Genomic DNA, 27536 nt, shown 5'->3' on the forward strand with positions numbered 1-27536 from the left:
ACATTGCAGCGTAGTGGCCTCGTTTGCCACACTGCAGGCAGCGTCGGGACTTCCCGGGACATTGCCGCTTTAAGTGGGCGGAGCCGCAGTTGCCGCACACCGGAGCGTCGGGACTTTCGTCGCGCCACCGCACATGCGCGGGGCGACCCAGAGTGGCGCACACCTGTGCAAAGCAGTCCGTGACATCAGCACGCTCACTGCGTGTAAGCGTGAGACTCTGCGAAAAGCGTGCAAAATGGCCTCCATCGTTCAGATCCAGAGCCTGAAAAGATTTAATTATTTGGACCCGTTCTACCTCGTAGGGGCTTTGCTGCGCCGTTTCAGCAGCCTGAATGCATGAGTAGCGCGTGGAGGCATGTTCATGAAGTACACAGGTCTCCATGGCCGTGGAGAGAGTGAGCTGCTTTACTTTTAGTAACTGCTGGCGCAGGGGCTCTGATTGAACACCAAAAACAATCTGGTCACGGAGCATGGAGTCAGAGGTGGACCCGTAGTTGCAGGACTGCGCAAGGATTCGGAGGTGGGTAATAAAGGACTAAAAAGGCTCGTTCTTACCCTGAGTTCGCTGCTGAAACATGTATCTCTCGAAGCTCTCGTTGACGTCGACCGCGCAGTGGCTGTCGAACTACAGAATTACGGTCTTGAACTTCGATTTGTCGTCCCCCTCTTCGAAGGTGAGCGAGTTGTAAATGTGCAGAGTGTGGTCCCCGGCTGTGAAGAGGAAGAGAGCAATCTTCCGTGCGTCCGAGGCAGCTTCCATGTCCCTGGCTTCGATGTACAGCTGGAAGCGCTGTTTGAAAAGATTTCCGGTAATGCAGAGAGGCAGCGGCGGGCGAACGGAGTCCATTCTGTAGGATGGCTGGAGACTGGTGGAAGGCAGATCACTGAAGGGTAGGTCTCAGAAGTGGTAGCATCCCTCAACTCCTGGTATCATGAAGTGTTGGCTAGTGTAAATTTGAGAGATGAACAGACACTTCCAACACTGATGAAGGTTCAACTCAATTTTATTAACTACTTTTAACTAACTAGCACACGATGACTGTGGGTCTAAATGATGCTAACTTAAACTAGAGACCAAAGCCTTGTCCGAATCAGTTGATTCTCTCAGCATGTGGTGTGAGTCTGTGCTGGGCTGGATGAGATCTTGTTACACTGAGAGGCAGCACCCAGTATAAGTGGGAACCGTGGTGCCCTCTGCCTTTATAGTGTGTGTATTCTAACTGGTGATTGGCTGCGGTGTTTGTACATGTTGATTGGTCCCTGTGTGTGTCATCAGTGTGTATCTGCACCATGATATACTGGTGTATATTATGACAAGGTGAACTTGGAGAGGAAGACATGGTGACCATTACTGAGGCTGGATTTTTCAGCCCTTCCCTCCAAAATGATTTTCCATTCCTGTCAAAGACGAGCCCCTGCAGCGGGTTCCCCAGCAGCGGAACGGGGAGCCACACAAAATGCCCAAAAAACGTAGACACTGGCGGAATCGGAAGATCCCACCAGTGGCCAACAGCGAGCCACCACCACAGCCTCCAGAAGCCAGTCCACGCAGGGTGCGGGCAACCTGACCTAAGACCTGACTGCAAGATAGTCTGGAGTAGGAACTGTAAACTCGAATGGAAGTCTACAGGAAGGATAGGTAAACTGGGGGAAGGGAAGGGGTAGCCTTGACAATTAAAGATAACACTGGCCCACAACTTCTAGGAGGATTTGAGACTTTACGTGGCCGGTACACTGCGCATGCGTAGTGGGATGACCCAGAAGTGGGAGTGTCAGGCATGTGCACCAAAAGCACGCAGCGTTCAAACTCCTGGCCGCTTTCTTTTTCCTGCTTGAAGCCCTGCGCTGCTGAATGAAAAATCCAGCTGCAGCGCTAACTTGGGCCGTTTACCTGGATTTTTGGTGAGTTTTTACACCTTTTTATTCACACAGAAATTTTTCAGTCTATCCGAGGCAGGAGACATTGGCAGACATTTATTTTGGTAGGAAAACAGGGAACTGAGAGAGCAGTTAGTGGCGAAGAACAAGGAGATGGAGGATGTCAAACGTGCACACCAATCTTGTCTCGCCTATTTAAGCAGTTTTCAGTTGCAATATGATAAGGCCTACCAACCATTTTGTATTCTGGAAGTGGCCATCCCAGAAGGCAACACTCCCTCCTTGTGATACTCAACGCGAAGCGTGAAGGATCATATTACTGTATCTTCTTTGTTCTCCTAAGTCGGGCACCCATAAGCAAGGACAGGCTCTAATCTACTCTGTCCTATGAATTGGCACTTTTACCTCAATTGTTTTACATACACACATCATTATAAAATTCTACGGGGCACTATGACGTTCAGGCATGCATTACAAAATAAAAACACAGGAAGCTCTAACTATCCTTATCTAAACTATCCTTAATCAATGAAAAGCATACACAACATTTGCGACTCTGGTGGGACTCGACCTAGAAGTGGCCTAGTCACTCCGAGAGAACCCAAATTTGAATTAGAATCCAATTGAAAAAAGAAAAACCACAAGCGTAAGACCAATACCGATCAAACCACCAAGATTCGGAAGTGTGTCATTTGCATGCGTACTAACAAGGGGTATAAGGTAAACTTGACAGATTTTGTTGCGTAAAACTGTCGGGAGTTTTGTCGGCCGGATAATAGCATAAGCCATACCTGTGTTTACATCACCACTTTATTCCCCCCGGTTCCAAATTTGGTAGAAACCCAGAGATAGCGGTAGAAATGGCAATGAAGGCAATGGAACGCCTTATGAACCCCCAGAAATTCGAGGTCGCAGCTACCAGTGGAGTAGGACAGTGTCCCGTATGGGAAAAGAAGATTAGAAAATATCTCAAAGGAAAGGATGGCCTCTTTGGAGTGAATTTTGTGCGAATGATGAAACAGGTCCCGGAAGTATGGGCCATACTTGGTGGGAGAACCTGACAGAGATTCATAAGAAGAGCTTAGGGAAAGCTCGCAAGCCGATGGCAATCGTGTCCTGCTTGGCGCCATTGCGAGGCACAGAGGAGGTCGTGAGGACGCTCCGCAGAGAGATTGAAGAGAGAGACAAGAATAGTGAAGAAAACGTGACTGAGTATGAGAAAGAAAACGGGGAACTGAGAGAGCAGTTAGCGCCGAAGGGCAAGGAGATGGAGGATGTCAAACGGGCACAGCAATCTGGTCTCGCCCATTTAAGCAGTTTTCAGTCGCAATATGATAAGGCCTACCATAAGGGCAGCACGGTAGCATTGTAGATAGCACAATTGCTTCACAGCTCCAAGGTCCCAGGTTCGATTCCGGCTTGGGTCACTGTCTGTGCAGAGTCTGCACATCCTCCCTGTGCGTGCGTGGGTTTCCTCCGGGTGCTCCGGTTTCCTCCCACAGTCCAAAGATGTGCAGGTTAGGTGGATTGGCCTTGATAAATTGCCCTTAGGGTCCAAAATTGCCCTTAGTGTTGGGTGGGGTTACTGGGTTATGGGGATAGGGTAGAGGTGTTGACCTTGGGTAGGGTGCTCTTTCCAGGAGCCAGTGCAGAATCGATGGGCTGAATGGCCTCCTTCTGCACTGTAAATTCTATGTAAATTCTATGTAAAGGCATGCAACGTACAGTGTTGATACGAGAAGAGACAGAACACCAAATCGAGCAATTAAAGAAACAATGTAACAATTTAAAAGCAGCCCTACAAGTACTCCACACTTCCACGAAGGAACAACGGCAGAGCTCAGTAGATCATGCAAAATGCCGGAAGCAAATTTCAGAATTGCAATCTCTGCTTCCTGTATAAAAAGGAGGTAGGTTCTGTTAAAAAAGGAGGTAGGCAGAAAGCGGGTAATTATAGGCCAGTGAGTTTAACTTCGGTAGTAGGGAAGATGCTGGAATCTATCATCAAAGGCATCTGGATGGAAATTGTCCCATTGGGCAGACGCAGCATGGGTTCATAAAGGGCAGGTCGTGCCTAACTAATTTAGTGGAATTTTTTAGGGACATTACCAGAGTGCTAGATAATGGGGAGCCAATGGATGTGGTATATCTGGATTTCCAGAAAGCCTTTGACAAGGTGCCACACTAAAGGTTGCGGCATAAGATAAAGATGCATGGCATTAAGGGTAAAGTAGTAGCATGGATAGATGATCAGTTAATTAATAGAAAGCAAAGAGTGGGGATTAATGGGTGTTTCTCTGGTTGGCAATCAGTAGCTAGTGGTGTCCCTCAGGGATCAGTGTTGGGCCCACAAATGTTCACAATTTACATAGATGATTTGGAGTTGGGGACCGAGTGCAATGTGTCCAAGTTTGCAGATGACACTAAGATGAGTGGTCAAGCAAAAAGTGCAGAGGATACCGGAAGTTTGCAGAGGGATTTGGATGGGTTAAGTGAATGGGCTAGGGTCTGGCAGGTGGAATACAATGTTGACAAATGTGAGGTTATCCATTTTGGTAGGAATAACAGCAAAAGGGATTATTATTTAATCCAAAAATGTGCAGGTTAGGTGGATTGGCCATGCTAAATTGCCCTTAGTGTCCAAAATTGCCCTTAGTGTTGGGTTGGGTTACTGGGTCATGGGGATAGGGTGGGAGTGTGGGCTTGGGTAGGGTGCTCTTTCCAAGAGCTGGTGCAGACTCGATGGGCCGAATGGCCTCCTTCTGCACTGTAAATTCGATGAAATGATAAAATATTAAAACATGTTGCTGTGCAGAGAGACCTGGGTGTGCTCGTGCATGAGTCGCAAAAAGTTGGTTTACAGGTGTAACAGGTGATTAAGAAAGCAAATGGAATTTTTTCCTTCATTGCTAGAGGGATGGAGTTTAAGACTAGGGAGGTTATGCTGCAATTGTATAAGGTGTTAGTGAGGCCACAACTGGAGTACTGTGTTCAGTTTTGGTCTCTTTACCTGAGAAAGGACGTACTGGCGCTGGAGCTGTGCAGAGGAGATTCACTAGGTTAATCCCAGAGCTGAAGGGGTTGGATTACAAGGAGAGGTTGAGTAGACTGGGATTTTACTCGTTGGAATGCAGAAGGATGAGGGGGGATCTTATAGAAACATATAAAATTATGAAGGGAATAGATAGGATAGATGTGGGCAGGTTGTTTCCACTGGCGGGTGAAAGCAGAACTAGGGGGCATAGCCTCAAAATAAGGGGAAGTAGATTTAGGACTGAGTTTAGGAGGAACGTCTTCACCCAAAGGGTTGTGAATCTATGGAATTCCTTGCCCAGTGAAGCAGTTGAGGCTCCTTCATTGAATGTTTTTAAGATAAGGATAGATAGTTTTTTGAAGAATAAAGGGATTAAGGGCTATGGTTTTTGGGCCGGTAAGTGGAGCTGAGTCCACAAAAGATCAGCCATGATCTCATTGAATGGCGGAGCAGGCCCGAGGGGCCATATGGCCTACTCCTGCTCCTGATTCTTATGTTCTTATGTTCTAAACTGGATTCCAGAGCACGTTTGGAACCCAGTTAGACCAAGAAAATAGCCCCGATTGGCAGGAGTTAAATCAGAGTGCCCATAGATATGTACATGGAACATGTGCACAGGACAAACCACAAAAGAGAAAAGCTCCCCCAACCCCCGACTGCACAGGCAAAACACAACCATATGAACCCTGTGACCACACAGTGCAGGGCCACAACAGACGGAGACCCAGATTTTCTATACACCACCCCATTAACCGTCACTCAATTAAGGTACGCGTGCGATAAGATAACACCGTTGCTACCCACAGCAGACCCACACCATTATTTCGCAAGAGTCAAACAACAGGCGACCTGGATGAAAGAGAGCAAGTGAAGCTCACGGTTTTGAGCCTCGACCCTTCAGTCGTGGCAGCCCTTCCCGACCCACAATTGTAGGAGGAGGCACCCTCCAAGAAATGCAGGCAGCGATCCTAGACGCGATCGGCTACAACAAAGGAGACCCCGTAGAAGGCCTAAACAAATGTAGACAGAGAAAGACAGAGCACCCCACAGCGTTTGCTGGATGCTTGTGGATTCAATTTACAGCGGTATTTGGAGAGTTAGCCCGCTCCCATTTGAGCCCAGACAATATGGCCAAATGGACTCGAATCCTAGTCACTCACGCGACAGAAGCAGGATAGAGAGTTTGCGCAAATTACCACCCCTCAGACGAGACCTACAATGAGAAATGGGTACTAAAGAGACTTGGGAACAGTCCATGCAGGGAAAATCAGCTTCCGGTAAAGCAGACGAAGTACAGGCAGATGCTAACATGCATCCAGTTAGGACGCATCAGAACCCCGCATGGGTAAATGAGGGAAGAAACAGCCCACAGCAACCTATATCCCAAGAGTGCTACAATTGTGGACAATTAGGACATTACGAACGAGAATATCAAGCAGCCCCGAAACAGCAACGGAATCAGATCACCAATGCCCCCCCAAACCAGCAACGACACCAACAGCCCGACCCTCCACCCAGGGAAACATACCCAAGGGAGAAATCCACCAGAGAGCCTGCTCCACCTTATGTGCCCAGGGGTCATGCCACCACTCTTTTAACACCCACTGACAGTTAAAGGAACTAGTTTGTCCACAGACAACCGGTCATAGCTACTCTCCTGATTTGAAGGTAGCAACAAAAAGCAACACCCACGACGATCACAAATTCTTACCATTCTTGTCCAGTCACTCAGGCAGTGGAGTAACGGAACTGGTCCCCGCCCTGCCTGAGGACCCGCTGGTCACCATCCTACCTGGGGATTCCACTCATTCTTACCTGCCGCAGTCCATACGCACCCCATTGGAACTTTCGGTTCAAAACTCTTTTGTTTGTTTTACAGCGACCCTGAGGTTGCTCTCCATATGCTATTTACATCCTCGAGCACTTGGATAGTACACTCACCGCATCAATCGCACAGGCTGCGAGATTGCTCGCGCTGTGACAGTATTTTCTTCTCGGATGTCTTGTCCCAAAATATTTGGTTTAAAAACAAAATGAGGGAGTCACAGGTGGTGACCAATTATGATGGGTAATTGGCAATAAAAGGACAGACAGACGGACATACGAAATCTTAAGCAAGATAATAACAGATATTATGCTTGTGTCCACAGAAATCCAGAATCACAGAAGCCACAGGATGACCACGGAAGAAAGAAGAGAACATGAAGGACAGACATCATGGTCTACATTTGGATCTTCGCGGGATCCCTACAGTTGCGCGTGGACGTGACCCCCCTGACCCCTACCCCACAGGCTGTGAATGTTTCCCATCCCTGCCATACACTGTACCCAGAGACAGCACATGATGCACCAACCTGGTGTGACAAGTTCATCACCTGGTATTCCCTGTCCTACGTTGTAGAAGCACTATTAGTTACTACGATACTCTGCAGTGTCATTCAGACACTGAGACTTAGGAAATGGCGGAGGAAAGCCTCCCGCACCCCGTTATATACCTTCAGGCCCCCTATTTTCGGACATCAACAAACCCCCCCACTCTCTTTAAGTGAATTAAAGTGCATTGACTTTTTTTGTTTGTCTGTTCTATTAAAAAAGATGTAAAACTCTGTGCTTGACTGCCAAGCCACAGAGCCCTGTGTTTCTGCTACTGTATAGTTTAAAATGTTATACATGCTTTTCATTGATTTAGAAAAGCTTAGGTAAGGATAGTTAGAGGTTTCCGTGTTTTTATTTTGTAATGGATGCCTGAATGTCATAGCGCTCCGTAGAATTTTATAATGATGTGTGTATATAAAACAATTTAGGTAATAGTTCCAATTCATCGGACAGAGTAGTGTAGAGCCTGTCCTTGCTCATGGGTGCCCGACTTAGAGAGGAGGAGAACAAAAAATATGTAGTAATATGATCCTTCACGCTTCGCGTTGAGTATCACAAGGAGGGAGTGTAGCCATCTGCGATGGCCACTTCCAGAATATAAAATGGATGCTCCCAAAGAATGTAGGCAACTGTGGACAATGTTAGGAAAACAAGCCGGCGCAGAGCTTGCATGCATATTGGAGAGACATCTCCCAGATGGAATTGAAACTATAGGTCAGTTAGTGTGGTGAATGTATTATGCCAATAATCCACCACTGTATTTGTATCTGAGCTATGCTGTTGCCCTTGTGGGCTTCTCCTCTGGGCCATTGTACGGCATTATCCATAGGGGAATATGTTGGGTCATGTATGGGCACCGCCCACGGCTCCTCCCCTTGAAGGGAGGTGTAAAGAGCAGTCGACCTGTAGGCGGTTCTTAGTATTGGATCAGTCACAGGCAGGCACTGTTCTAAGTTGATTAAAGCTACTGTTTACTTCTACTCTTGTCTCGAGTGAATTGATGGTCGCATCAATTTAATCAACTTAAACGCAACTATGGAATCGGCCCTCAAACCTGACCGATTGGAACGCGATCCACAGGTCGCAGAGGCCAAAGAAATTTTTCGCACTGGCTCCGTTGCTTCAAGGCCTATCTCGCAGCCTTCTCCACGCTTTCCGTCACCGACGAACAGAAGCTGAGCCTCCTCCACGCACGGGTGAGCCATCGAATCTCTGTTCAACTCGACGGGGCCTCCTCCTACGCAGACGCCCTCGCGTTGCTCGAATGCCTCTATGTACGGCCCGTGAACGAGGTTTATGCACGACACATCCTCACCACTCGCCGCCAGCGTCCCTGGGAATCGCTAGAAGACTACCTACGCGACCTCAAAGTCCTTGCACGCAGCTGCAACTACCAGGCCGTTATGGCCACTCAACATATGGAACTCGCCGTCCGAGACGTCTACGTGGCGGGAGTCCGGTCCAACTACGTGAGACAGTGCCTACTCGAAAAGGGGGCCCTTGACCTGGATCAGACGGTAAAGTTAGCCTCCTCTCTGGATGTAGCGTTCCAGAGCCTTAACGCGTTCCCGGCTGACCACGCAACCCCCTCGTCGGCCCCCAACCAACGACTACCCCAGGCCTGTCCCGCGCGGCCACCCGCCCATCATGAGGGGCTACCCTGCCATTTGTGCGGCCAGTCCCAACACCCCCGGCAGTACTGCCCGGCCCATAACGCGAACTGTATTAGCTGTGGGAGAAAAGGACATTTCGCCAAACTTTGTCTGGCCAGGTTCAAGAAATCTAACTCACAAGCCCGATCCTCAGACTCACAGGCCTGAAGACACCACGGTGTGGCAGCGTGTCTGCCGACTCTGCCCCCTGCAGATGCGTCATCAGTCTCGAGCTATCTGTGGGGTCAGCCATCTTCCAGCCCTCACAGCACATGCGACTCACAGGGGCCGCCATTTGTCCATTCTCCCCCACACGGCCGGCCACGTGCGATCCATGGGGGCTGCCATCTTGGACGCCATCTTCCTCACCACCTGCCACGCTCGACCATTGGGGCTGCCATCTTGGCCGCCATCTGTTACGCCGCTTGACGCGTACGATCAACAAGGGCAGCCATCACGGAGCGCCCCAGCACCTCCAACCACGCCGACTACCCTCAACTCAGCGTGATCACCCTGGACCAGTCGCGACCTAAGCACCTCCGATGATGATGACTGATGACCATCCAGGTAAACGGGCACGAGACGCCTTGCCTTTTCGACTCCGGGAGCACAGAGAGCTTCATTCACCCAGACTGGTAAGACGCTGCTCGCTCACAATTTTCCCGGCGCACCAAACCATCTCCCTCGCCTCTGGGTTGCACTCGGTGCAAATCCAAGGGTGCACTACCGCAACCTTAGCAATACACGGCGCCGAGTACGGCAATTTTAAATTATATGTGCTCCCAGACCTCTGCGCTCCTCTCCTATTGGGACTAGATTTCCAATGCAACCTCAGGAGCCTACCTACCCCCACTCACCATGTGCAGCCTCGCGACCCTAAAAGTCAACCCTCCCCCACTATTCGTAAACCTCACCGCTGACTGCAAACCAGTTGCCACCAGAAGCAGGCGGTATAGCAAATAGGACAGGACTTTTATCAGGTCCGACGTCTAGCGAGTCTTGCGGGAGGGAGTCATCGAGGCCAGCAATAGCCCCTGGAGAGCTCAGGTGGTGGTCATCAAGAACGGGGAAAAGAACCAGATGGTGGTTGATTACAGCCAAACCATTAACCGGTTCACGCAACTCGATGCGAACCCCCTTCCCCGGATTGCAGACATGGTAAACCAGATTGCACATTACCGGGTGTTCTCCACGGTGGATCTGAAGTCTGCATACCACCAGCTCCCAATCCGCCCGGAGGACCGCCACTACACGGCTTTTGAGGCAGATGGTAGCCTTTTCCACTTCCTCCGGGTCCCCTTTGGCATCACAAACGGGGTTTCGGGGTTCCAAAGAACAATGGACCGAATGGTGGGCCAGTACGGGCTGCGGGCCACATTTCCGTACTTGGACAATGTCACCATCTGCGGCCATGATCAGCAGGACCACGACGCCAACCTCCACAGATTTCTCCAAACCGCCCAAACCCTAAACCTCATGTACAACAAAGGGAAATGCGTTTTCCGCACAACCAGACTAGCCATCCTCGGCTATGTCATGGAAAACGGGGTTCTAGGACCCGACCCTGACCGTATGCGGCCCCTCCTGCAACTTCCCCTCCCCCACTGCCCCAAGGCCCAGAAGAGGTGCCTCGGGTTCTTTTCATATTATGCCCAGTGGGTCCCCAACTATGCAGACAAAGCCCGCCCAGTAATCAAGGCCACCATCTTTCCACTGGCAACTGAGGCCCACCAGGCCTTCAGCTGCATCAAGGCGGACATTGCCAAAGCCGCGATGCGCGCGGTGGGTGAGTCCATCCCCTTCCAGGTGGCGAGCGACGCATCAGAGGTCGCTCTCGCCGCTACCCTCAATCAAGCAGGCAGACCGGTAGCGTTTTTTTCGCGCACCCTCACCACCTCCGAACTTCGACACTCTTCAGTCGAGAAGGAGGCCCAAGCCATCGTGGAAGCCGTATGGCACTGGAGGCACTACCTCGCTGGTTGGAGGTTTACCCTCGTCACCGACCATCGATCGGTAACCTTCATGTTTGGCAATATGCAGCGGGGCAAAATCAAGACCGATAAGATCTTGAGATGGAGGATCGAACTCGCCACCTATAATTACGATATAGTATATCGTCCGGGGAAGCTCAACGAGCCCCAGATGACCTGTCCTGCGGCACATGCGCCAGCGCACAAGATGACTCTGCAATCCAGGAATGTCCCAGTTTCCCACTGGCAGGAGGTCCTTCCCGATGCACTCCACTCTATTAGGTCCCTACTTTGCACGGCCACAAACGAGACCCCTCATGACCGCCTATTTGTTTTCCATCGAAGATCCACCTCAGGGGCCTCTCTTCCATCTTGGCTGAAGACACCGGGGCCAGTCCTACTCAGAAAGCACGTCAGGAGCCATAAGTCCGATCCTCTGGTAGAGAGGGTCCAGCTCCTACACTCTAAGCCCCAGTACGCTTATATCGAACACCTCGATGGCATACAGGATACGGTCTCCCTCCGGGACCTGGCACCCGTCGGTTCCAACACCACAACCACCGCCCCTCCAGCATATCCCACCCAACCTACCATGACCAACACCCCCATCCCTATATGGCTCCTGCACTCCTTCCCGCCTGCCATCCCCCCTTCACCGATCCACAGGAATGAAGCTCCAGAAGAGATGCTCCCGGAGTCCACGTCTGTACCCGCATCGGTGCCCTCATTACCGATGCCAGCACGGACGAGTTCAACACCCGGGCCAGCAACAACGCTTGAGCTTCGACGATCACAGCGCACAATCCGTGCGCCGGACCACCGGACCGGCTGAACTTATGAACCCGTCACCCCCACCGGGCTTCATTTTTTTTAACAGGAGGTGAATGTATTATGCCAATAATCCACCATTGTATTTGTATCTGTGCTGTTGCCCTTTTATTTGTATCTGTCATGTGCTGTTGCCCTTGTGGGCTTCTCCTATGGGCCATTGTATGGCATTATCCATAGGGGAACATGTTGGGGCATGTATGGGCTCCGCCTATGGCTCCTTCCCTTGAAGGGAGATTTAAAGAGCAGTCGACCTGTAGGCGGTTCTCAGTATTGGATCAGTCGCAGGCAGGCACTGTTCTAAGTTGATTAAAGCCACGGTTTACTTTTGTCTTGAGTGAATTGATGGTCGCATCAATTAGCATATTAATGGCCCATCTCTGGGAACAAAGGAAAGATACTCAAGCCCCAGGTCTCTGCCTGGGTGGAGTTTGCATATGCCACCCGTGTCTGTGTGGGTCTCACCCCCACAACCCAAAGATATGCAGCATAGGTGGATTGGCCACACTAAATTGCCTTTACCTGGAAAAAAAGGAATTGGATCATCTAAATTTTTTTAAAAACAAGGCTAGAATTAAACCCAGGTCCCTGGCGTTGAGAGGCAGCAGTGCTAACCACTATGCCCTTGTGCCGCTGCTGTTTCCTCCGGGTGCTTCAATTTGCCACCACAGTCCAAAGATGTGCAGGTTAGGTGGATTGGCCTTGCGAAGTTACCCCTTAGTGTCCAAAGGTTAGTGGAGTTATGGGGATAGGGTGGGGGAATGGGCCTGGATAGGAGACTCCTTCGGGGTGTCCCTACAGAGTTTATCAGCTGATTGGCTTTGTCCTCCACTGCAGTGATTCCATAAACACTAAGCAAAAAACAATCAGATGTTACAAGGACAGTGACAGAAAAAACCCTAGGACGCTTTTAAAATCTTATGATCATCATCTGAAATTAAAACATACCATCATTTTTAAACATGCCACAAGTAAAATTAAATAATAATATAGTGCAGATTTAAATAGTTTCACAGATTTTAAACAAATAACCAAACCAATGTTCACTTATAAATAATCACCTTTAATCATAAAAAAATTTAAAATCATTTAAAAGAATCAACAATAGTAATGCCTGTTTCACAGAAAGAGCAAAAAAACCTTTTAGACCGTAAGACATTGGTGTAGAATTAGGCCATTCGGCCCATCAAGTCTGCTCCGTTATTCAATCATGGCTGATATGTTTCTCATCCACATTCTCCTTCATTCTCCCTATAACCTCTGATCCCCTTATTAATCAAAAACATATCTATCTCTGTCATAAAGACACTGTGATTTGGCCTCCACAGCTTTCTGTGGCAAAGAGTTCCACAGATTCACCACACTCTGGCTGAAGAAATTCCTCCTCATCTCAGTTTTAAAGAATCGTCCCTTCAGTCTGAGGCTGTGCCCTCTGGTTCTGGATTTCTCGTACCAGTGGAAACATCCTCTCCATGTCCACTCTTCTTAGGCCTCGCAGTATTCCGTAAGTTTCAATGAGTTTCCCCCATCATCCTTCTAAACTCCATCGAGTACAAACCCAGAGTCCTCAACCACTTCTCATGTGATAAGACCTCATTCCAGGAATCATTCTTGTGAACCTCCTCAGGGCCCTCTCCAAAGCCAGAACATCCTTCCTTAGATACGGGGTCCAAAATTGCTCACAAAAGTCTAAATGGGGTCTGACCAGAACTTTATACAGCCTCAGAAGTACATCCCTACTCTTGTGATCTAGCCCTCTCGACATGAATGCTAACACTCCATTTGCCTTCCGAACTGCCAACTGAACTGGCATGTAACCTTAAGAGAATCCTGAACTAGAACTCCTATCTACCTTTGTGCTTCTGTTTCTGAAGCCTTCTCCCATTTAGAAATTAGTCTATGCCTCTATTCTTCTGAAGAAAGTGCATAACCTCACACTTTTCCACATAGTATTCCATCTGCCACTTCTTGGGCCTGTCCAGGTCCTTCTGCAACCTCCCTGCTTCCTGAACACAACCTGTCCCTCCATATATCTTTGTATCATCTGCAGACTGAGCAACAATGCCCTCAGTTCCTTCTTCCAGATTGTTAATGTATATCGTGAACAACTGTGGTCCCAACACTGACCCCTGCGGAACACCACTCGACCCCGGCTGCCATCCTGAAAAGGACCCCTTTATTCCCACTCTCTTCCTTCTGGCAGTCAGCTAATCCTCTATCTATGCCAGTACCTTGCCCCTAACACCATGGGCTCTTATCTTATTTAGCAGCCTCCTGTACGGCACCTTCTCAAAGGCCTTCTGGAAATCTAAATAGACCATGTCCACTGGTTCTCCTTTGTCTCATTTCCTCGTTACCTCCTCAAAGAATTTTAACAGATTTGTCACGCATGACCTCCCCTTGATGAATCCATGCTGGCTCAGTCCTATTTTACCATGCACTTCTATTTACTCCGCGACCTCATCTTTAATAATAGACTCTAAAATCTTATTAACAACTGAAGTCATGCTAACAGGCCCTTAATTGTCTGTCTGCTGCCTCCTCTACTTCTTAAACTTCCTCGTTAATCATTTTGCAATCCTCTGGGACCCACACTGCCTCCCTTCCCGAACGATTACCACACGCTCCTCAGCTATCTCCTTCAAAAGTCTGGGGTGTAGTCCATCCGGTCCGGATGATTTATCCACCTTCAGACCTTTTAGTTTCCCAAGCACCTTCTCCTTAGTAATGGACACTACACTCACCTCTGCCGCAACTCTCTTGAAGTTTAAAAAAGACGTCTGCATACCTTTAAAACACTTGTTAAAATAGTTGCCTGGTGTTTTCTATCTAAACCTATTGTTTAAATGCTTGCCCTTAATGGGCGCTCCAAAGCTGCTGGCATCATAAGGAGTGGGGCTACACTCCTTCTGAGCCGCGCTGGAGCCTGCGCTGGAGGCCACAGGCTGCCGAAGGGAAAGGAAAGTATCTCATAGTATTGGAGCACAGCTAAGTGCGCAAATTTCTATTTCAAAATCGGTGGCCCTTGGCTTCCCGCCACAAACAGGAAGTTACGGGCCATTAATTCAATAATAACATCAGATATAAGGGCACACTAGCAGGCAGCGTAGGCTCAGTGGACTGGATTTTAACAATCAGAAAATTTGTTACATCCGTTATATATTTTCTTTCATGATAGTTATTATTTAAAGTTCTGCATTTTCTTTTGCCGTTTAATTTTCTACTATTATTTGTATGTCTTTAGTGTCTTTGACCTTAAAAACAGATGGAAAATACTTGTTTAAAGTCTCTGTCATTCCCATTATTAATTCCGCAGTCTCCTGCTCTAAGGGACCAATGCTTACCGTAGTTATTTCCTTCCTATTTACATCGTAGTGGGAGCTCTTACCCTCTGTTTTCATATTTCTTGCATATATTCTTTTTTCTCCCTCTTTCTCCCTGGGCAGTACGGTAGCATAGTGGTTAGCACTGTGGTTTCACAGCGCCAGGGTCCCAAGTTCGATTCCTGGCTTGGGTCACTGTCTGTGCGGAGTCTGTACGTTCTCCCCGTGTCTAAATGGGTTTCCTCTGGGTGCTCCGGTTTCCTCCCACAAGTCCCGAAAGACGTGCTGTGAGGTGAATTGGACATTTCGAATTCTCCCTCTGTGTACCCAAACAGGTGCTGGAATGTGGCGACGGTGGCTTTTCACAGTAACTTCATTGCAGTGTTAATGTAAGCCTACTTGTGACAATAAAATTTATTACTATTATTTATTTCAATTTTTGGTGCCCTTTGCATAGATCCTAAAATTTACCCAAACTTTTGTCCCACCGCTACTCTTTACAGACCTTGTAAACCTTTTATTTTAAATTAGGACCATACTTTACTTCTTTAGTTAGCCATAGATGGTTCATCCACCTTACAGTCTTATTTTCTCAATGGAATTGATCTTTATTCAGAGTTATGTATTATCTCCTTAAACGTCTGGCACAATCTAACTACAGACTGACTTTTTAACATATTTCCCGGTCCCACGCACAGTCCACTGTAGCCAACTAACTTCATGCCTATCTAATTACTTCATTTAGGTTTAAGGCACTTGGTTAATTCCCAAGTTTAATACTCCAGAACTGAATGTGAAGTTCCATCATGTTATGATCACTCTTCCTTGGAAAAATTACATGTCTGAATACAAATGAATCAGGGAGATCAGAGTGTTACGTGAGGTGCTACCAGAAATGGTAGCCTGCTGTAACATGACTTGCTGCCAGCTGAACCTATTGACCATGCTTTACTTGTGACAATCAGAATCATTACCATTCTCAAGTTATTTGCCTCTGGATCCTACCAGGACTGTGCCATTTGTAGGAGCTTGTAGTTGGCAACTCACAAATACATAAAATAAGAGATTGATGCCAGTGCTGAAAATTATGTCAACTTTGCCAGAGATAACACCAGTCAGAATGGGCGGGCGCTCATGTTTGAGGCTTTGGCTGGCTTCCCACAAGTGCAAAGCATCGACTCCTCACATAGGCAACCAAGATATCCTCAAATTACCCAGAGATGTTCACCAACTGCAAGTGCTTCCATTTCATTAACAGAGTGTATCCCCTGCCCTATCCCCATAACCTCACTCATTGAGCTCTCATCTGTGGATGCCAGGAAGGAACTGGAGGCAAAGAAATTCAGGGCTGCAGTAGCCTTGGCCCCCATGAGCAATATGTGCCTGCCTGCTCCGTTTATCAAGACGTCTTCTTCCAGGAGGCAACAAATATCAGTAACTATCCTGAGGCACTGGTGTCGAGTAAAATCATGAAGCTAATCAGGAGCATTTTGGGGCATATTGCTCCCTGTGAGCTCGAGCTCAATGGCCTACCCCAATGTCCTGTGGAGTGGAAGATGGCTAAAGAGAAGGCTGGTGTTTCTGGTGCTTCTCATCTTGTTCTTCATCAGAAATCCACGCATCACTCATGTTTCTCAGAAAGGTGACAACTGAGAAGTTCAGGTTAAAGACAACAAACTCCAAGAAAGTAGAAATGACCTTCAAAGCCTTTGAAACACACTTTCCAAACAAGTCTTGCAGGAAAATCTTTCACTTCGGCAAAGAAGCAGTTGTCTTGTCTCAATACTCAATATGTCAATGCTTTCCAGCCTGATAGTGGTTCAGTTCTGTGAATTGCTGTGATCCTCTTTCCTTGTACAGACCGGATAGTTCCAAGAACTATCCGGTTTCCTCCCACAGTCCAAAGATGTGCGGGTTTAGGTGGATTGGCCATGCTAAATTGCCCGTAGTGTCCTAAAAAGTAAGCTTAAGGGGGAGGGGTTGTTGGGTTACGGGTATAGGGTGGATACGTGGGTTTGAGTAGGGTGATCATTGCTCGGCACAACATCGAGGGCCGAAGGGCCTGTTCTGTGCTGTACTGTTCTATGTAAGCCCAGGAAACATGTGCACTGACAGTTCAAAATGTATTTAATTATCCTTTAGCATACGTGATGGAATTCATAGAATCCCTACAGTGTCGCAGGAGGGCATTCTGCCCATCAAGTGTGTATCGAGCCTCCGAACCAGCACTCTACCTAGGCCCACTCCCCTGCCCTATCCCCGTAACCTCACACATTGATCATGGCCAATCCATCTAACCTGCACATCTTTGGACTGTGGGAGGAAACCGGAGCACCCGGAGGAAACCCACGCAGTGAGAATGTGCAAACTCTACACAGTCACCCAAGGCTGGAATTGAACCCAGGTTCCTGGTGCTGTGAGGCAGCAGTGCCAACCACTATGCCAGCATGCTACTCGTGATGTTAAAGCCATCTATCTCACAAGTTTACTCGAGCACTACTGAACGAGTTAGAATTAAATGCAGACAGTTGACCACTTCCTGCCACCTTCCAAAGGAGACAGGTATTTCTGCTTTATTAACCTGTCACCCATCCATACCTGTCCACCCCTCTACAGATTGGGATAAACAGAATAGCACATGTCAGAAAGGTCGCACATTTCTTGGATATATTCAGGCTCTTTTCTAAAACACTGAACTTGATTTTAACTTACTGAGTGCCCAATTATTTACAGTGTTAGAGTCAGGCCTACAGTGACCTACAACCAAAAAAAGGAGCCAGCCAAATTTAAATTAATAATGAGTATTGAGGCAAATTCAGTTAACAGTCTAACAGAGCATGGATATTTATCTGAAAGTGATCATAATAAGATCAAGTTCAAAATTACGTTTGTGAAGGAAAAATGAGAAAGAGCGACTGGGGGAGATTTTCCACCCTCGTTTTCAGTGGGCACGAATGGCAGTAGGAGCAGAAAATCAAGGGAGCATCCCAAAATGGCTTTCCTGCCGGTTAGCTTCCCTGCTCAAATGTCCCCCCCCCCCCCCCACACCAGTGGCGTAACTGGGTTCCTGCCATGCAATGACAGGGAACCCACTATAATGCATTAACATATACTTAACAGGCCTCACTACTGTATCATTCATTGCCCCTTGGCACTGAGACTGGCACTGCCCCCGGTCCCTCCCGCTGGCACTGCCTGGGGGGGGGGGGGGGGTCCTTTCTGTTGGGTAGGCTCAGAGTGGCTGGGATTTTCCTGGAGGGTTTCCTGCAGATAATCCCTGGGAAGGGTTCTCACATGTCTGTGGAGGGTGGGGCTGGTCCCCTCTCCATGGCAGGAGCTGGGGTGTTTTTCTGGGGGCTGGGGAGAGGCATCGTCGTATCCTTGGAGGGGTTCCTTTTTAATTTTTTTTTTAGAAGAATGGCAGACCGATCTGTCAGGAACAATGTTGCTAGAAGAGCCCACTCCACCAGCATAACATTGTGGGACTCACCTCTTCACTTTATTTTTCAAAGTGTTTTAAAAGGTGACAAGGCAACTGGTGGTCCCACTAAGGCTGGAACCTTCCATCCCTCTGCATTGGCGGGACCGGAGATTACCACGACTTGCCGCAAGTTTCCCCGTAGTGGGGCTGACGAGCTATTGAAATCTCTGGCAGGACCAGAAGGTCATTGTGGCATGAAGGACTGGAAAATTTAGATAAGACTGACTCCAATGAGATGAGACAGACTGTCCATGGTAAAGCGAAAAAATTTGTCAGTGGGCAATTTGACAGAAGATCAGTCAGCGGTGGTCAAAAGCGAATTTTACACGATACAGAATCAGTACATATCTCCAAAAGGCAAGATCTTTATTTGCGAAAAAAAACACAGCCACAACAATCTTAGCAAAGGAGCTAAGGGACGATAGGAAACGGAAAGTAAAAGCACACTAAAAATGCAAAAAGATGCACAAACCCTCGAAACTGGGAGAAATATAGGGCTGGATTCAACTAAATGAGAACAAAGTCCCATAGTGAGCGCGTTTAGCCATGTGTTTCCTGAAAAAACACATGGCTATTCAACACAACTCACGTTGTATAAGGGGCCTCAGCAGGGAATGCGCAGCCGAGTCTGCACATAGCACAGTTTTGTACAATGGGGAGCTCCGCGAGAGATCGAGATGCTGCCGAAGCAATCCCTGATCCCCCCCTCAGCCCACATGTACTGGCAGTGCCAGGCTGGCACCCAGGTGGCACTGCCAGTGCCAGGGCACCACCCTTCCCAAAGGGCATGCAGCTGGTGGCCTCAATCTCCTGGGAGACCCCCATGATTGCCTTTCCGCCTGGTCTCTGTTTGTGGGGGCCAGTGCTGAAGAACATTTGCCTGAAGTCTCTGAGGTGAAGGGGATTGATCCCAAAGCCTCTGGTACTTCGGGAATCTGCACATTAAACTGAGACTAGCTGTCTAACTCTAATATGCAGATTTGCCAAAAAATGTCACACCCACAATGGGAAGGATTTACCTCGCAACGTCTCGCAAGGTTACATTGGATCTTGTGAGGTGTTTCGAGCCGGATAGACCCCCGGAGTGGGGGCTCCCGGATTTTATCAGCCACTCTGCGCCATATTAAACTGCTTTTCAGGTACAGCATGACCATTGGATCGCGCTCATAAGTAGGTGGTCAGGAGCAAACACCTTTAAAATCAATATAATAATTGATATAATAAATGAAAATAAGGAAATAATGTGGAATAATTATTTTGCATCATTATTTGCAGTGGAGGAAGCAAATCATGTGCTAGATAGTCCAAGAAAAACAACTTTGAATCAGGAATGGGTTCTTCCTAAAATTGGTAGAAATGGAGTGGAATGATCGGAGATGCTGGGATTGTTATCCTTACAGCAAAGAAGGTTAAGAGGAGATTTGGTAGAGGTGTTTAAGGAGAAACAGTGGCCGGGATTCTCCGGCTGTTGCCATTCTTTTATCCCGCAGACAGCGCACCCCCGTCACGGGTTTCCTGGTGACACGGGATGGCTTCAGTGGGAAATGGATCAATTCTAGAAAGAGAATAGATTTGCAGAGCTATCAAGAAAGCTGTGGGGCTAATTGTCCAGTTCTTCCAAAGAGCTGGCAGTCTCACAGGGTAAAATACCCTACTCCTGTTCTGCTTGTATGGGGCTTGATACTTCACACTCTTATGAAATGAAATGAAATGAAAATCGCTTATTGTCACGAGTAGGCTTCAATGAAGTTACTGTGAAAAGCCCCTAGTCGCCACATTCCGGCGCCTGTCCGGGGAGGCTGGTACGGGAATTGAACCGTGCTGCTGGCCTGCTTGGTCTGCATTAAAAGCCAGCGATTTAGCTGAGTGAGCCAAACCAGCCCCTTAATGGCTGATACGGTCAGTTCTTCCTCTGTGGCAATTTTACATAACACTATCAAAGAAAATTCACTTGCAAGGATGACTGGGACTGCATTGAACCTCTGCACCAGGTTTATAATAAAGGAAAATAAAACATTTTTGCAAGATGACCTATTAAGATGTTTTCATGTGCTTGCCAACCTTATGTAACCGAAGAAAAACTCTTCCTCATCTACTCCTCCATTCAGGCCTTAAGGTGATTTTGTACTTATGTGCTTGGTTCACAGCGCATTGTTTATGATTCTCCCAAATGGTGCCCTGATGCACTTAAAGGCCTCCTGCAGCAGAACCTGCAAACATCTATCTCTTACATGGGTTTGTTCTCGCGAAACATTTTTCATATATCTGAAGCACAGATTGAACAACGAACAGCATTTTAAAAGGTGCAGGAACCTCCTCACTTCCACAAACTAACATGCTACCTGTACTATTCTGCACACTGTGCTGGATATGTTTTAAATCATATAAATAATAAGCTGGTCTGTCACACGCTGCTATGAGGGGCACAAGCACATGCTCTTGTCCACAGGGGGAAAGTTTCTTAGCAGTCATGACAGCATTTCATCCCAATCACCGACCGACAAGACAGGAAATTGATCATTAAAAAGCCTCAATGGCCAAGAGATTTCACCTCTGCGGATTGCAACTTTGTTCCACATCATTTGCCACGTCAGCACCTACTTGGATTTCAAGATAGATGCATGGTTTTTATTGAATTAAAGCTGAGAATATGCTGCTCGCAACGCAAGAAACAAAAGCATATGCATTTTATATATTTAATGATAAGCAAGATAGGTCCATGGCATACATAATTAAGGGAGATTAAAGTCTTTGTTGTTACAAAATTCCAGTAAAAGATGGAAATAGGACATCTGAATTCAGAGATACAGGATGGAGAAACATGGGTGGGTGAAATTGTCTTTTTCATTCCATTCTGCCTTTATGTTTTTATCTGAAAAGTTTATATTTAAAGTTCACAGCATGGTGGCACAGTGGTTAGCATTGCTGCCTTACAGCTCCAGGGACCCGGGTTCAATTCCAACCTTGGGTGATTGTCTGTGTGGAGTTTGCACATTTTCACAGTGTCTGCGTTTATTTCCTCTGATTGCTCGGTTTTCATCCCACAATCCAAAGATATGCAGATTAGGTGGATTGGCCATGCTAAATTGACCCTTAGTGCCCAAAAGGTTAGGTCGGATTACAGGGATAGGGTGAAGGTGTGGGCTTAAATAGGGTGCTCTTTCAAGGGCCAGTTCAGACTCAATGGTCCGAATGGCCTCCTTCTGCATTGTAAATTCTATGATTCTATGAATGATATAACAGGCAAATGCTGCACCCTGTGTGATACTAAGCTTACACACGGGTCCCAGGTGCCATTATTCTTTCAGGTGTTGTGCATGTTTCCCATTCTTAATTGCCCTTGAAATGACCAGCTTGCTGGGCCATTTCTGAGGGCAGCTAAGAGTTAACCACATGGCTGCGGTTCTGGAGTCACATGTAGGCCAGACCAAGTAACGACGGCAGATTTTGATAATGTTTTCACGATCACCATTACTGATTCGAGATTTATATTCCATATTTATACATTGAGTTTAAACCCCACAAGCTTCCATTGTGGGATTTGAATCCTTATCCCCAGGGCATTAGCCTGGGCCTCTGGATTACCGGTCCAGTGATGTTACCACTATGCCACAGTCTCACTTTGAGTCTGAGGAGTTTATGTTGAGTTACCCGATCCACAAACTAGGGAAATCATCCATACCTTAGCAATGATTAACACTTTTGCTTAACAGCTCTCGGGTCCCAGGTTCGATTCCCGGCTTGGGTCACTGTCTATGCGGAGTCTGCACGTTGTCCCCATGTCTGCGTGGGCTTCCTCTGGGTGCTCCGGTTTTCTCCCACAAGTCCCAAATGATATGCTGTTAGGTGAATTGGACATTCTGAATTCTTCCTCTGTGTACCCGAACAGGCGCCAGAGTGTGGCAACTAGGGGCTTTTCACAGTAACTTCATTGCAGTGTTGATGTAAGCCTAATTGTGACACTAATAAAGATTATTATTATTATTATTATTGTTGGTAGGGGATCAATGGAGCCCCAAAGATAAATGACATGCCTGAAAATAATAGTTTCGGCCTTTTCTCTGGAGATTCTACTGAAATTCCATTTTCTTTCCTCCCCTTGTTCCTAATTTAGAATATTGCAACTGCTTCCAATTACGTGACTGAAAAATTGCTATTGTTAATTGTAATTAATGCAGCCAAGACTCTTGAGATTTCCAATTGAGAAGTAATGAAATGTCTTTAGAGAAGCTTGGAAAGACTAAAAGCTTTGTTATATAACTCCTGCTGAAGGTTGATAACTGCACAATAAATGTGTTCAGATAAGCATTGAGCATTTAATTATCGTTCCAAAAAAGGCAAGAATTACTAAATATAATTAATATTTTAATCAGTAGTCTTGCATCAGTCAATGATGCATCAGAATCTTTCAGTATTGATATAAATGGAGAATATTGGGTAAATTGGAGAAGTTATGGAAATAATCCATTGAGACATGAATGCAAAAAATAGATAATTTTCTGAAACAGTGGGTTTGGATTCTCCGCTACCCCAGCCATGGGTTCCTCGGTACCGTGCCGTACACTGGTGGCGGATTCTATCTTCCCACCGCTTTTAAATGGGATTTCCTATTGTAACCACCCCAAGCTGCAGGAAAACGACGGGCTGGGGTCCGCTGCCAGCAGGAAAAGGGAATTGCGACAACAGAGAATCCCAGACAGTTTCTTCAACACAAATTTGTGTTCATGCATAAATATCCTGTTCTAGGACATGGCAATCACAGTTCAGACACACGGTAGCACAGTTGTTAGCACTGATGCTTCACAGCGTCAAGGTCCCAGGTTCGATTCCCGGCTTGGGTCACTGTCTGTGCGGAGTCTGCACGTTCTCCCTGTGTCTGCGTGGGTTTCCTCCGGGTGCTTCGGTTTCGTCCCACAAGTCCCAAAAGACGTGCTGTTAGGTAATTTGGACATTATGAATTCTCCCTCTGTGCACCCAAACAGACGCTGGAATGTGGCGACTAGTTGCTTTTCATAGTTACTTCATTACAATGTTGATGTAAGCCTACTTGTGACAATAAAGATTATTATTATTATAAATTATTGTAATCCAGAATTTTGAGATTGCCTATTTTGGTGCTCGGAAGGGGTGAAGGATAAATCATCTTTGCTAGTTTGGTGAGGTCTGAAGCGCCTGAAATTGGGTTTGGATTTTGTACTGCAAGGTTCTGACACATACAGTGTTAATGTGGGACTGAGTACAGTACCGCTCACACAGTGATACTGGAAGGCATGTCGTCCAGGCCATGTCAGTGAGCAGGGATGTGTAAAGACCTAAACATGGAGATATCTCCTGGCCTCTACCCTTTACTGTACATGTGCAAATAGTTCTACTTGTTAATAAAAAATTATGGTTAACCAATTGAAGATAATGAAGACTTCTTTAAAATGCACCATTCTGTACACCCTCCCAACATATCTCACTGTCATAAAACCAGCATTGTGCCTGGGCCAGCTGAGCACCAGAAGATTGGTCGAGAAAATTTCAGCTGTAATTACTGTGTCGCAGTGGCACTTAGGTCGGCGGGTTCAGGGTCCTGAGGCCCTTAATTGGTAGTCAAGCCTGGAGACGGTGGGGAGTGAGAGGACAGGATTTAGGAACAGTGGCATTGGAGATGGGAAGTTGGGGGCAGTGAACATTAATCTAGGATTGGGAGCTGTACTCCTGTGCCTCTGAACTGCACATTTCAGTAAGTTACATACCCTCATGGTGGACTGGTAAAACCAAAGGCCGGTTTGTCTGGGTGCAGCCAATGATGGTACTGGCTGCCTCCGGTCAAACCAATGTTGGATTGGAAACTTCAAGTAGGCATTAGACCCCTGACCTCTGTGAGTGGATAAAGAATGCCACTTGTTTGTTCTTACTCAAGATGGAAATTGTGCACAATGTGTGTGTGTGCATTTCACGGCAGCCATTTTGGGCCTTAATAGGCCACATGATTGACAAATGGATGCCAGACTGCCCTGTTTCTAGTCCCATACTTCCAATGTTTATATTTCAGAGATGAAAATAATAGATTAAAAATAGAACTCAGCCTTTGTATTGCAGTCTAATTTTTTTAAACAATTTATTGTCCTCTAGTTGACCTTTGATCTCAATCAGCCACCACTACAAGCAAGTACAATGACATGGTTTCCCAAAGAGAGTGTTTGACCATAAAGGGCCAACCCAATAAGCTTCAGAGTTGGGATATTTTTTCAATATGCCAAACAAATTATGAGCAATGACATGGGAGATGTGCTAGTATGTGAGGCAGAAGATAGTAGCCTCCATTTTTGTTATTCTTTGTCTCTCAGAACACGGCCTGACATCAGAACGCCCATCACATTCATCTACTTCTTTATTTCACCTCTGAGGCTACGAAGGCTAGGCATCCTCTGTCACACTTCATCAGCTCCTCTCCGACTTCCTGAATCTCTTGCCTTCTCATCCCACTGGCCAATGATTGGTGTTAGTTGCCCACTACGCACATCAATGAGGGTAAAAGAAGGATAATGGTTGGGAGAAAACTTAGGATGGAAGACTAAGTGTAACTGGAATGATCAGACCTGGTGAGGCAATCAAACACCAAAGATGTAGACGTTTGTGAGATCAAGAGTCTTCTCTGCACCAGAATCCTGAACACATATGCCAGGCTCGAGAAAACCTTCTCCTTGTGCTGCCAAACTCCATTCATGTTGATGATGATTTGTTCATTATTGTCGATGATGACGGTCGATTATTGATCTCCAATTTAAAGAGGTTGTTGGTTATCCTATGATTGTGAAGTCCCTTTTGGTTGCAAGGGATGTTTTCCATGATTGACCTAAGGGCTGATCTTTCCTTGATTTCCTTTGGGCTCTCTTTGGGTCAGTTTCCTTCAGACTTTCACATGTGTCATAACCCCCGCGAGGCCCACGGCAAAACCATTGTCAAACTCCACATGGGGCTCGTGGATTACGAGCTTCCCAGGTAGGGGGAGAGGCACACCCAGCTGGGGCTTCTTAAACCGAGAATAAAAGCCGGCTCGAGCAGGGACCGGCATGTTGGTTGTCTCAACGGGCACTGGGATTGTGAATAGTTACTGCCGCTTAATGTTAAAAAATAAATATTTTCCTTCCGACCGCTGGTTTCCTTGGTCTTCAGTTATTCTGAATCACCTTTTTCTACTTTTTACCATCATCCTACAAGGTTACCAACTGATGGAAACGGTATAGAGGAACAGATTTTCAGGGAAATTACGGGGCAGCAGGATGGCACAGTGACTGCCTCACAGCTCCAGGGACCCGGGTTCAATTCCGATCTCAGGTGTCTGTGTGGAGTTTGCATTTTCTCCTTATGTCTGCAAGGGTTTCCTCCAGGTGCTCCCACAGTCCAAAGATGTGCAGCTAGGTGGATTGGCCACACAAAATTGCCCCTTAGTGTCCAAGAGGTTAGGTGGGGTTACTGAGTTATGAGGATTGGGTGGAGGTGTGGGCTTAAGTAGGATGCCCTTTCCAACAGCCGATGCAGATTCGATGGGTCGGATGGACTCCTTCTGCACTGTAAATTCTATGATTCTATGTAAAAGATTATGGCGGAATGATAATGGGAGACTTTCATTTTGCCAATAGAGGCTGAGGGAGGAGTTATATAAAGTACGGAAATGTGGAAGGGCTACTGGAGTCTGTTCAGGAGAATCTTCTTGTTTTTGGCTCGACAATGCTGGAGGAATTACTGTTCAGGCTTTTCAGGCTATGAACTCAACTGTGTCTGTTTTCTTAGCCTCTGCTGCTAATTCTAATTCCAACCTTTCTGCTAATGAGCTTAACCTAACCTTGGTTAATTGTTGTGAATCACTCAGGGACAAATCTTCCCTTTCCATCAACGTTGTAGCAACTGACAAAGCTATTCTGTTTTTCAATATGTAGAGTGAAATTCACCGCGAGAACCTTATCAGCACTAACCTCATCAGGTCCCAGCACTTGTATCTGTCTGCAGATCGGGGATCACCCAAGAGCCCCAATTTATGTTGCGATCTGGGACTAGTAACTTTCTGTTTAAAGTAGGCAATGTTTGAAATCCCAGATATCCACCAGGAGAATAAAGCAACAAGGTTACACACTTTTTAATAAATAAAATAAACTCCATGGTAGAAAGTTAAAAAAGTAAAACAGTATACAATGGGCGTTAGTTTTCGGGCGGGATTCTTCCGCAACTGGCCGGATGGCCCGACGCCAGCGCCAAGAGCGGCGTGAACCACTCCGGCGTCGGGCCGACCTGAAGGTGCGTAATCCTCCGCAATTCTGGGGACTAGGCCAGTGCCGGAAGGGTTGGCGCCACGTCATCCGGCGCCAAAGGGCCGGTGCAAGTTGGCGTATGTGCAGAACCGCCGGCGTGTTCCTGCGCATGCGCAGAGGGGTTCTTCTCCGTGCTGGCTATGGCAGAGCCCACAGGGGCCGGCACAGAAGGAAAGAGTGCCCCCACGGCACAGGCCTGCCCGCAAATCGGTAGGCCCTGATCGCAGGCCAGGCCACCGTGGGCTGGATCCCCCCAGGCCCCTCTCTCCCCCCCTCCCCCCCGAGGACTTCAGTAGCCGTCAACAAGCCAGGTCCAGTCGTGATGGACCATGTCCATTTCACGCCGGTGGGACTGGCTGGAAACGGGCGGCCGCTCAGCCCATTGGGGCCCAGAGAATGGGGATGGGACGCTTCGGCGTGGCCCATTCGGCTTAACCCTTTCGGCAGAGGAATTCTTCGGTGGAGGAATTTTTCCGCGGCGGGACAGGCTTCAGAAAGACAGGTTAGTGCAATGAGCAGACATTTAATATCGGTCTTGCTCTTGCACATGAGCAGTGGGTGACTCCGGAAGGAGCCGGCGAGGTGAAGCGGACAGGCGGCCCAGTTCAGGGGGACACCTCGCCGGTTGCTGTCCCCCTGAACTGGGCCGCCTGTCCGCTTCACCTCACCGGCTGCTGTCCCCCTGAACTGGGCCGCC

This window comes from Scyliorhinus canicula, chromosome 10, assembly GCF_902713615.1.
Source record: "Scyliorhinus canicula chromosome 10, sScyCan1.1, whole genome shotgun sequence".
NCBI lineage: Eukaryota > Metazoa > Chordata > Chondrichthyes > Carcharhiniformes > Scyliorhinidae > Scyliorhinus > Scyliorhinus canicula.